This window comes from Populus euphratica, unplaced genomic scaffold, assembly GCF_000495115.2.
Source record: "Populus euphratica unplaced genomic scaffold, PopEup_1.0 scaffold1007.1, whole genome shotgun sequence".
Taxonomy (NCBI): domain Eukaryota; kingdom Viridiplantae; phylum Streptophyta; class Magnoliopsida; order Malpighiales; family Salicaceae; genus Populus; species Populus euphratica.
In genome coordinates this window covers 67,723-77,504 of record NW_011500872.1, presented here as the reverse complement: position 1 = coordinate 77,504, position 9,782 = coordinate 67,723, and the positions used below count along the sequence as shown (strand labels likewise).

The following is a 9,782-nucleotide window of genomic DNA, read 5'->3' as shown; positions in this document are numbered from 1 at the left end:
TATTTTTTTTTTATTTTTTTTTGTTATTATTAATAATTTTTTTATTTATATAAATAATTATTGATTTATTTGATTAAATGTTTGTACTAATTTTTTAATTTATATAATTTTTTTAAAAAAAAAGTTTTTTAAAAAATTTACAATCCGTAGTAAATAATTATTGATTAAATGTTTGTATTCATTTTTTTATCTATATTAGTTTTTTTGAATAATTTATAACTTTAATAATTCATTTTAAAAAAAAAATTACGATCCACAGCGGCGCGGGTCTTTTGTCTACATTGTTATTGCGACTTTAGGAGGGTCAGAAAACCACAAACCCCCCCTTCCTTGGGAGAAATCTTTGTTTGTCTTTAATGATTTAAAGAGGAGCGTAGTGGTGATTAATAACTTGGAAAGAAGGATGCATTCAAATCATTTGCTATAGGAGGAGCCTATAAGGATGGCTTCAGTTCTGGAGCCATCAAAATCTGTAAGTATTGTACTGCTACTATTATGATTAGTTTAAGATCTGCAGTTTCATTATTGCTTTCGATTGAATTTTTTTTTATTATTATGATTTTTTTGGCTCGACACTGTGGGAGCTGAGTTGCAGGTTGTTAATAAAAAGTGGCAGCCCCATTTCACTTCTGGCAGATGGTTTTGTTATTCTGACTCCAGATCAACAACGGGAAGCTTCTTCTGAAGTTCTTCCCATCAATTTTGATGGACTATCTGAGGTTTTTTCTATATATTCGTTCATCATTTCTGCAAACATACTGTTGGTGTAGTAATTGTTCTGTCTTTCTATTTGATGGACCATTATTGGTTAAGGGTAGGTGTATGTAATGCAAATTACCACTCTAAAAATACAGATCAAACTTAGTGCTTTATGATGCTTTAGTGAGTTTGAAATGTTTGATTATGTAGAAATCTGGGTAGCCATGGGGACACACAAGAAGTTAGAACTTTGAATAAAAGAAATGGTCTCTTGCATTCATACTTCTTTGTTAATGGACTTCATAAAACATTATGGTGTTTGCAGTTGTTGCTTGGAAGGTGAGTGGATCCTGTAATGATTATTTAATATAGTTGCACAACAACATGAACTTGACAAAATTCATTTGTTTTGTTCCTCATGGAGTTAATTACTTATCTGAACTTTCATTCTGTGTATCTTTTTGTGTTTCATTATTCTTGTTTGAACTGTTGTATGCATGTTTTGATGCCTTAAATTCTGTGTATCTTATCGGTTTTAGATATCGTGAGGGCTTTAGTATCATGACATATCTTATTTGGAATTAGTTATTGTGAATTCTTGAAAATTGACATAGTATTGCAGTTCTGTTCTATTTATCAGCAGAATACATTGAAAAATAGAATGCATGAAACTCTTATCCTGTTATCATTATGTTTATATCAGTGCTTGATCGTGATACTTGACTAAAGCAGCAAAAGTATCTTCAGTTATAGTTGGATTACTTCACTTTGTTCCCTGTAGCCTTTTTCATTCTTTTGTAACATCCCATCAGGCAGAGAAGGTTTTCAATCAAGACTTGTATTTCAAGAAAACTGTCAAATATGTTGGAGAGCCAATGACCCACCTTGAGTCCATTGCGTCATCTGCGGTATTGTTGATTTCATGACTTTTTCTTTAATGACTTTTTTGTGAGCGCAGTTTATAGGTATTGTTGAAGCATTTCAATGTTTTCAATTGCATTTCTGATCAATATTTTTCACTTAACTTGGTACGAGCAGCCATCAAGGTGGAGGCATGGTCATTATATGCTTCACTTCTTCAGGAAGGGCTGCAAGGTATCTTTCTATTTATGTATCTTCATTTTTCAGTGGTCAATTGATCTAGTGCGCATCAGTCTAGAATTTTAATATCTGATGTAGAATTTCATATTAAAGATTGAGTGCAAATGTTTAATACATTACATTTACAGATTGATTGCCAAGTATAGGCCAACAATACCAGTTCTGTCTGTTGTCATCCCTCGACTTAAGACAAATCAATTAAAATGGAGCTTTAGAGGGGCCTTTGAGGTATTGTTTTTTGCTTGATCTAGTGAAGTTTGTTGGGTTATTTTTCTGTGAGATGCTTGTTCAACCCTTGATAATTTCCCCAAATTCATTTCTGGATGTGACATGGCACTCAATTCATGACTTAAAAAAGAATTGAGGGGATGATGATTGCCCCTATTATCTTACAAAATTTATGGATTGATTTCTTGAAACAACCTGTCAACCCCACCCCTGTCTGGCATGGAAAATGACAAGTACTTCACATTGCTTATGACATTTATATTTTGTGGATTTTGCGTTCTCATAGTAGCTTCAACTGATGTGGTTGGACTTAAAGCGCAGGCTTGTTTTTCTTTTCTTCTGTTAGGACCAACTCCAATGCTTCCTATTTTAATTACGAAGGAGACAATATCCCCTTGATGCAATTCCACTTTAATAGCTATTTAGGAATATGAAATCAAGGATTATTGTTTAACCACTGTGTTTTGTTACATTGAGAAATGTCTATCTTGCTTTGCATGTTTCCAACTTATTTGAAAGCTACAGGGTATCATAAAATTCCACAATTTGTTTTTGACTTGCATGTTCTTGACATTAAAGTTAATGAACCTCCATATCAATGTCCGGGCAAGGCAATCACTCATTGTCAGAGGTCTCTTTCCTATGGTCGCTGATCCTAGACATCCTGTAAGCACTATTCATCAATAATTCTGATTTGGCCACATCTTTTGTTCGAGGACGAGAGCATATTTGTCTTTACATGTTCAGGTTTCATTCCATGAGCATGATAAACATCTATTGTGTCTTTGGTAGATGGTAACTGTAGTGGCTAGCATAGGTTGACAACTTATGCCATGACATGGACTGATCATGTTATTGTGTTTGATCGTCTATATCCCAATATAACAGCTAGGTTGGTCTCATCCCAACTGAAATTCTCCAGGTGCCAGGGTGGGATTTCTATTCCCAGTCCTTGGTGTGAATGAATGAAACCAGATTAGGGTTTTACTCAGGGCATGTGCTGGACCTGGAATTGGCTTGTTATAACTAGAGGTATAGGCTCGTGATTGAGAGTACTTTAACTTCATGCCGCAGATAGATTTTAATGAGATCCCTGGACCTGTCTTGAATTTGTTATAGCATTGGTACAAATTAGTTTTCAAACAGATGTCTTTTTCTGGGGTGTAGCATTCATTGAATACTGGTTTCCGATACGACTCTGCAGTCGGAATCTACTAGTGGTACAAATGAGTCTGTTCTAAAGGTTGCTCTTGCATCTGGAGTAATAAAGTCACATGACAGCGTAGTTGTTTGCCAGAAAGTTGGGGATGCATCTGTGCTCAAAGATTATTGAGCTTGAGGATTAAAACATGTGTTAGCCTCAATTTTTTGTTGCATTTTTCCTACTATGCTTGTGAAAGCGGGTGGTGAATTTTGTTCCAGGCACCTGTGAGATTCATCTCTCTTTCTCAGCCGGTTTTGTGATCAGCATGTTTTCAAATATACTTATAAGTGAACTGACAGTGACTTGAGTTTACACCCAAAATGAATGTCATGGAAACTACGTCCATATTTCATATTTTTACTTGATTATAAAAGTAAAAGGATAAATAATAGAAAAAAAAAAAAAAAAACCTCAGTATTGTAATGTGTCATTGAGTGTATTTGTGTCATCTTCGTGATAGATTTTTTTCTGCTTTTCCTGGCCCAAGCACCGTACTAAGCTAATCCTAGATAGGGTGCTTTGAAGACAGAAAAATCGCTCACCTAAAAGACATTGGGCAAATATAGAAGTTGGGGCTAGAATCTCATTTTGAAATTAATATATATTAATTCAAGTTGTTTTATGAAAATTATTTTTAATTTTTTTTGTGTCTATTTATTGTTAAAAAAGTTTAACTAAAAACACTTGCAATAAAAAAAAAAATTGGTTTAGTTTTTAAGAAATTATTTTTATTTATTTATTTATTTTGGATGAAAAAAACCTTTTAGAAGTTATAAAAAAATTAAAAATATATTTTTATTTATTTATTATATCGAACTTGATTCTTAGTTATTGGATTACTATATATTTTGTTTTGAATTTTTTTTTTAATATCACCCTTTAAAATTTGATTTAATTTTATTTATATATCAACTTTGATTTTTATTTTTTGATTTTTATTTGATTTTTTTTAATTGAAATTTTTTTATCTATTAGATTTGGTTTTTATTATATTGATTGTATTTATTTTATATGAAATAATTTATAAAATTGTATTTTTTTTAATTTTATCATCTTTTAATTTTTTTATCTATCAGATTTGATCTTTATTATTTTGATTGTTATTTATTTTATTTGAGATGATTTATGAAATAAGATTATTTTTTTTAATTTCATATTCCTTTAACTTTTTTTTTATATGTTAGATTTGGTTTTTATTTTTTATTAAATTAGAAAAAAAATTAAAAAAACTTAAATCTTATTTTCTAAATTATTTTTCATAACATAAACAAGTATTGTAAAATATTTTTCAATTTATTTTTAATGATATTATCAAATATTAAAAAATAATTTACTTTTCAAGAACTCGTGGAAATCACTTAAAAAAAACTGTTTTTCACAAAACAAAAGGTGCCTTAAACAATAATTTTGGATTTGGATTTAAGTACAAATTCATATATTAAATCACAAAAATAAAACATGAGTTTAAAGGAAAATTTATAAAATACCAAAACAATAAAGACATGAGCCTTAAACCCATATCCACATGTATTTAAAAATAAAATTGAGTATAATGCCTAATTCTATCATTTAAAAAAAGTGCACAAAAAAATTTGTTAGTAGCACAAAAAGAAAAAGAAAAATAAATAAAAAAAGATAATAAAGATAATAAAAATAAAAAATACTATAAAAAAATCAAGAAAACTCCATTATTCAAATACGAGTCGTCACATATTCTAGAACTAAGAGAGGCAACTCCAAACAATATATAGGACTACAAATTATGAGGAAATAATATGCAGCTTATAGACATGAAAAATAGTCGGCTGGGCTCCGTATGTTTCTCGACCTTTTATTTGGTGGCTGATTTTGATTTCTATATAGGAGGCTAGCATAAAGCTAGGTTTATTATCGAGCAAAAGGTTCCTTAGTTGTTTTTGTAGAAAAATAAAAATTATATTATAAATATATCTTTCACCTCATCTCCTAACTAATAAATAAAAAAAGATATAGACTATAAATACAACATGCCATATCAAGTCCTCATGAGAGCAAGTCTTATGCAAACATGGATAAACACAATTATTAAATCTACTTAAAATTATTTAATTAAACCTCTAATTTCTAGATCTAAATCACACATTCATGTAAGATACAATTAGATAAACAAATAAGCATCAAAGTATATCATAAAAATATGAATCTATGCAAATATCAACAAATTATTGAATTATAATTAAGAAACTAGAGATTTGATTACCTAGATAAAAAATCAAGAGAATAAATTAAAAAATTTACTACGAAAAAAAATATAAAGCGAGTGCATGAGGTGTGTCTAAGGAGCACAATAACACTTTAGGCTACATGTGGGGCTTAAAGGAGTGCTAGAACAGGGTTAATAATAATGGCTTCGTAATCATCCTAAAGAGACAAGTCTAGCAATCATTCGTGATATAAGAGGAAACTTAGTGGCTACGACAACAAAAATGAGTTGATTCTCTTGTTCTCTCTCTGTCTATTTGTTTGTGCTTTTAAGAATTCTATTCATGAGTGTTAGCATGGGGTGTGGGTAGCATATAGATAGTAGATCTAAGTTGGTTATTTTTAGGTTTTCTTTTTATTTTTTTTGGTTGAGATGGGTAGGCTTGGACAATTAAGTTCAATGCACTATAAATCTTTTAGGATGAAAACAAATATGGAGTTGACTTAAAGGCATGAAAACATTATTTTTAAGGTATTTAATTATCCCATATAGAGACAATAGCTTCAGAATATAACTAAACTCTCTAAACCACTAAAAAAAATAAGAAGATAAGACAGAAAATAGAAAGAGGTTTTATTTTCGTTATATTTTATTTTTTGTATAGTAATAAGTTTTAATAGACTTGAAACATAACAATAAAACATTATGTCTTTTAATTAAACATTATGACAGTTGATAAAATAATATAATTGTTAAAGAAACAATTATACCTTAAATTAAATTGAATAATTGCTATTCAGTTTTATCTTAATAATCATAAATATCCAAATCAATTACAAAAATTAAATAAAAACTAAATTAATCTCATTGATATATTAAGTTTCTAAGTGCTTAAGTGCCAAATGCCATATTTTGATATTATAAATATCCATATAATAGCATTAGGAAGCCCACTAGAAGAGTTATTCCATGATGGCTTTCACTTAATTTACTACATAATAGAAACCCAAACTTATTAACATTAGGAGGGAGTGTTTTTTTCCAACGAGGGATAGACATCTTTTTCTTTTTTATTCATTTACAAACTACATTAACAATCCCTCATTAGTTTGTAATGAATGTCTTTTCACTTGATAGAATTATACTTATAAGAAGGTATTTTGTAATTTAAATCTTCAATTAGTATTAGAACTTGAACCTTACTAAAGTTATTGGTGTCCGCAGATTAAATCAAAATTTTTGTTGTAGAATAAAAGATACTAGAGACATAATACTATCCAAATTCTTAAAGAGGATTACAACTGTTTAGCACTATTACGGCGATGCGCTAGTATTTTATTTTTATGAATATTTACAAGAAAAAACCCTAACTCTTGTTAAAAGCGGCCTCACTTCTATATTTATAAAGGTGAAATTATACATGTCTTCATTACATTAAACATGAACTTTAAATTCTATTAAAAGCTTATGCTCATCCTCTTTTATGTAATAGAACACATTGAATACTATTAGAATAAGTTTTAAAATTAATTATCAGTGTTCAACAAATACTAAATAGTAACTTTTGCAATAATCCAACCTGAAGAAAGGGTGAGAGGACAGGCCACAACCTTTGTGTAGCCTATAATACGTATACCAGGCCTAACAACCATTAATGCATTTGCTAGTAAATCCTGAAAAACAAAGTCTCATAAGAACATTGACTATGACAAGATATCAAGATTGGAAGCAAGAGTGAAGGCTATCAAAGGAGCAAACTTGTACAACCTTGTAATAGTTACAGGAATGTGTCTAGTCCTAAATATGATTATACCAAAGAATTTTCATGTACCTAGGTTCATAAAGTACACTGGAACTTAGTACCCTACCACTTACCCCAAGTCCTATTATAACAAGATGATAGAAGTTGTGTATTATATAAAATTATTAATGCATTTCTTTCATGATAACATTATTGGGGTAGCACTAATCTAGTACGTGAATCCTGAAAAATAAAGTCTCATAAGGACATTGATTATGACAAGATATCAAGACTGGAAGCAAGAATAAAGGCTATCAAAGGAGTAGACTTGTATGACCTCATAATAGTTACAGAAATGTGTCTCGTCCTAAACATGATTATACTAAAGAATTTTCATATATCTAAGTTTATAAAAGTACATTGGAACTTAATACCCTACCACTTACCTCAAGTCCTATTATAACAAGATGATAGAAGTTGTGTACGATGGAAAATTATTAATGCATTTCTTTCATGATAAGGTTATTGGGGTAGCACTAATCTAGTACGTGAAGTTATATAACACCAGGATCTGAGGATGGAAATACCTCATACATCTCTTCATTAAGTAGTAAAAATACAACATGGACATGACTTTAGAATGATCTAGTCTATTAGCATTAGAGAAAGGAAGTCATGAATCAATGCAAGAATATGCTCAATGGTGGAGAGAGAAGGTTGCTCAAGTTGATCCACGTCTACTTGAAAAAGAAAGTCAACTTATTCTCTAATACTTTCAAAAACCCTTATTTTGTTCATCTAATTGGTGTCCCAGCTAAAAAGTCTAACACTTCACTGATATAATCGTAGTGACTGAGAGAATCAAGCAAGCTATAATAGTAGGTAGAATTGCTGTCAGAAAAATAAAGAAGATAACGAGGTCCAACAATTGGGGTTCAGCCAAAATCAACCAAGGAAGCAATGGAGCAATAAAAGGATATTTGGGCAATCCCATGGGCATCAACAACAAAACAAGAAGGCTCTGTCACCTTTTCCCTTGCCTTTGAGAGAGATGCTTAAGAAACTAGTCAGTATAGGACAAACCACTCCAATTTCACAGAAACCTTTTTGCCTATCACACCTGAAATGGTATGGATATCGTGATGGAGAAACAGGACACAATATTGAAAATTTTCATTCTTTCAAGGAAAAAATTCCTTAGTTTATCAAGACTGTGTGATTAGTACTTAAAAGTGTATTTTTATCAGGGTTTTATATCATCATTTTGCACTTGAAGTATCAATAACTCCTTAACTAAAGCATGTTTTATAATAACATATCTAACAATATAAGATATTTTTAATTTGTGGTAAATGTTCATTTTAAATACAGGCCTATCACATAAATGAAAGGATTGATTGATGAATTTAAGAACTGAAATTGAAAAGACAAAGAGATGGCCAAACTTCGAAAAGAGATGTCGGTGTAGTCCAAACTAGAACATTATTCGGTAATTGGGTCATATTTGAAGCTGTAGATCTCGGATTTAAGTCTAATTCATATGGATGAAAAGGAAAGACAGAGGCCTACAACATTCATATGGAGCTCAAGATTTAAAAAGGTCATTTTGAAGTCTAAATTATAGTAACAACAAAGAAGTCTGAATCTATCCTCCAACCCGAGCACTGTTCAGTGTTTGACCCATATCTAGAGTTCTAGAAGTCCAAATGGCCTTACTTTTTTACCCTAAAAAGCTGAGACAATTTCCTACAATTTTCATGTTTTCAAGTGGTTCCAATTTTGACGTTATCAATGACGTTTTGGGCAGATAAGAGAAGATAAGGATTGTCATCAAGTCAAGAGTTGGCCACCCACTCATCAATTAGTTATTAAATCAATAGTTTCTAATTTTGGCCTATAAAAGGAGGCATTTGCCATGCATTTAGGCATTTTGATTTCCAGATCAAGATCATACTCTTGCTTCCTCTCTTTGTATTTTTTGTATTACTTATGTTTTGCTTTCATTGATATCAAATTTATGCCTTTCATTTCTTTTCCTTTACTTAGTTAACTTTTATCTTATTTATGTTTTTATTTTGTTTATTTATTTTTCTTTCTTTTATTATGGTTAGCTAAGTTTATTATGTCAAGCTAAAAAGGTTACACTAATGGTATAAGAATAAGTATAATGTAAACTCAAAATGGACTTTAATGTTTGATACTAATATGTTTTGTATTAGTTATCTTGTTCACTCTTTAATACTTTGCTTGTTAAATGACTAATCTAGATTTATGTTATATAACACTTGATACAACAAATGTTTGGCACTTTCATAGCTCATATTGTATGGTATAATAGACACCTGAGCTATGAAAGGAACTTGGTTTGTTGTTAACATAAGTTATAATCATGAATGCTGACACGACGAAAAGGTTGATGTCTTCTCTCAAGTGTAGGAGTGTCGAAGTAATAAATAACTCGGCAAAACCGGGGTCGAACCACAGGGAGGTTAATTGTACAAATTATAAATGACAATAGTACAACAACAATAATAATAGTAATAACAATAATAACAATAATGACAATAACAATAATAACTATAATAACTATAATAATAATAGTAATAATAATAATAATAATAAAGATA

General features: G+C 30.2%; 1 long non-coding RNA gene across 1 annotated transcript; it reads left to right on the top strand.

Annotated features, from left to right (window-relative positions):
- The first annotated feature begins 316 nt into the window (after positions 1 to 316).
- LOC105116672 (uncharacterized) lies at positions 317 to 2,272 on the top strand. Its single transcript, XR_840571.1, has 4 exons — positions 317 to 472; positions 596 to 1,607; positions 1,738 to 1,794; positions 1,929 to 2,272. It is a non-coding gene; the product is annotated as an uncharacterized LOC105116672 (long non-coding RNA).
- The last annotated feature ends 7,510 nt before the right edge of the window (positions 2,273 to 9,782 follow it).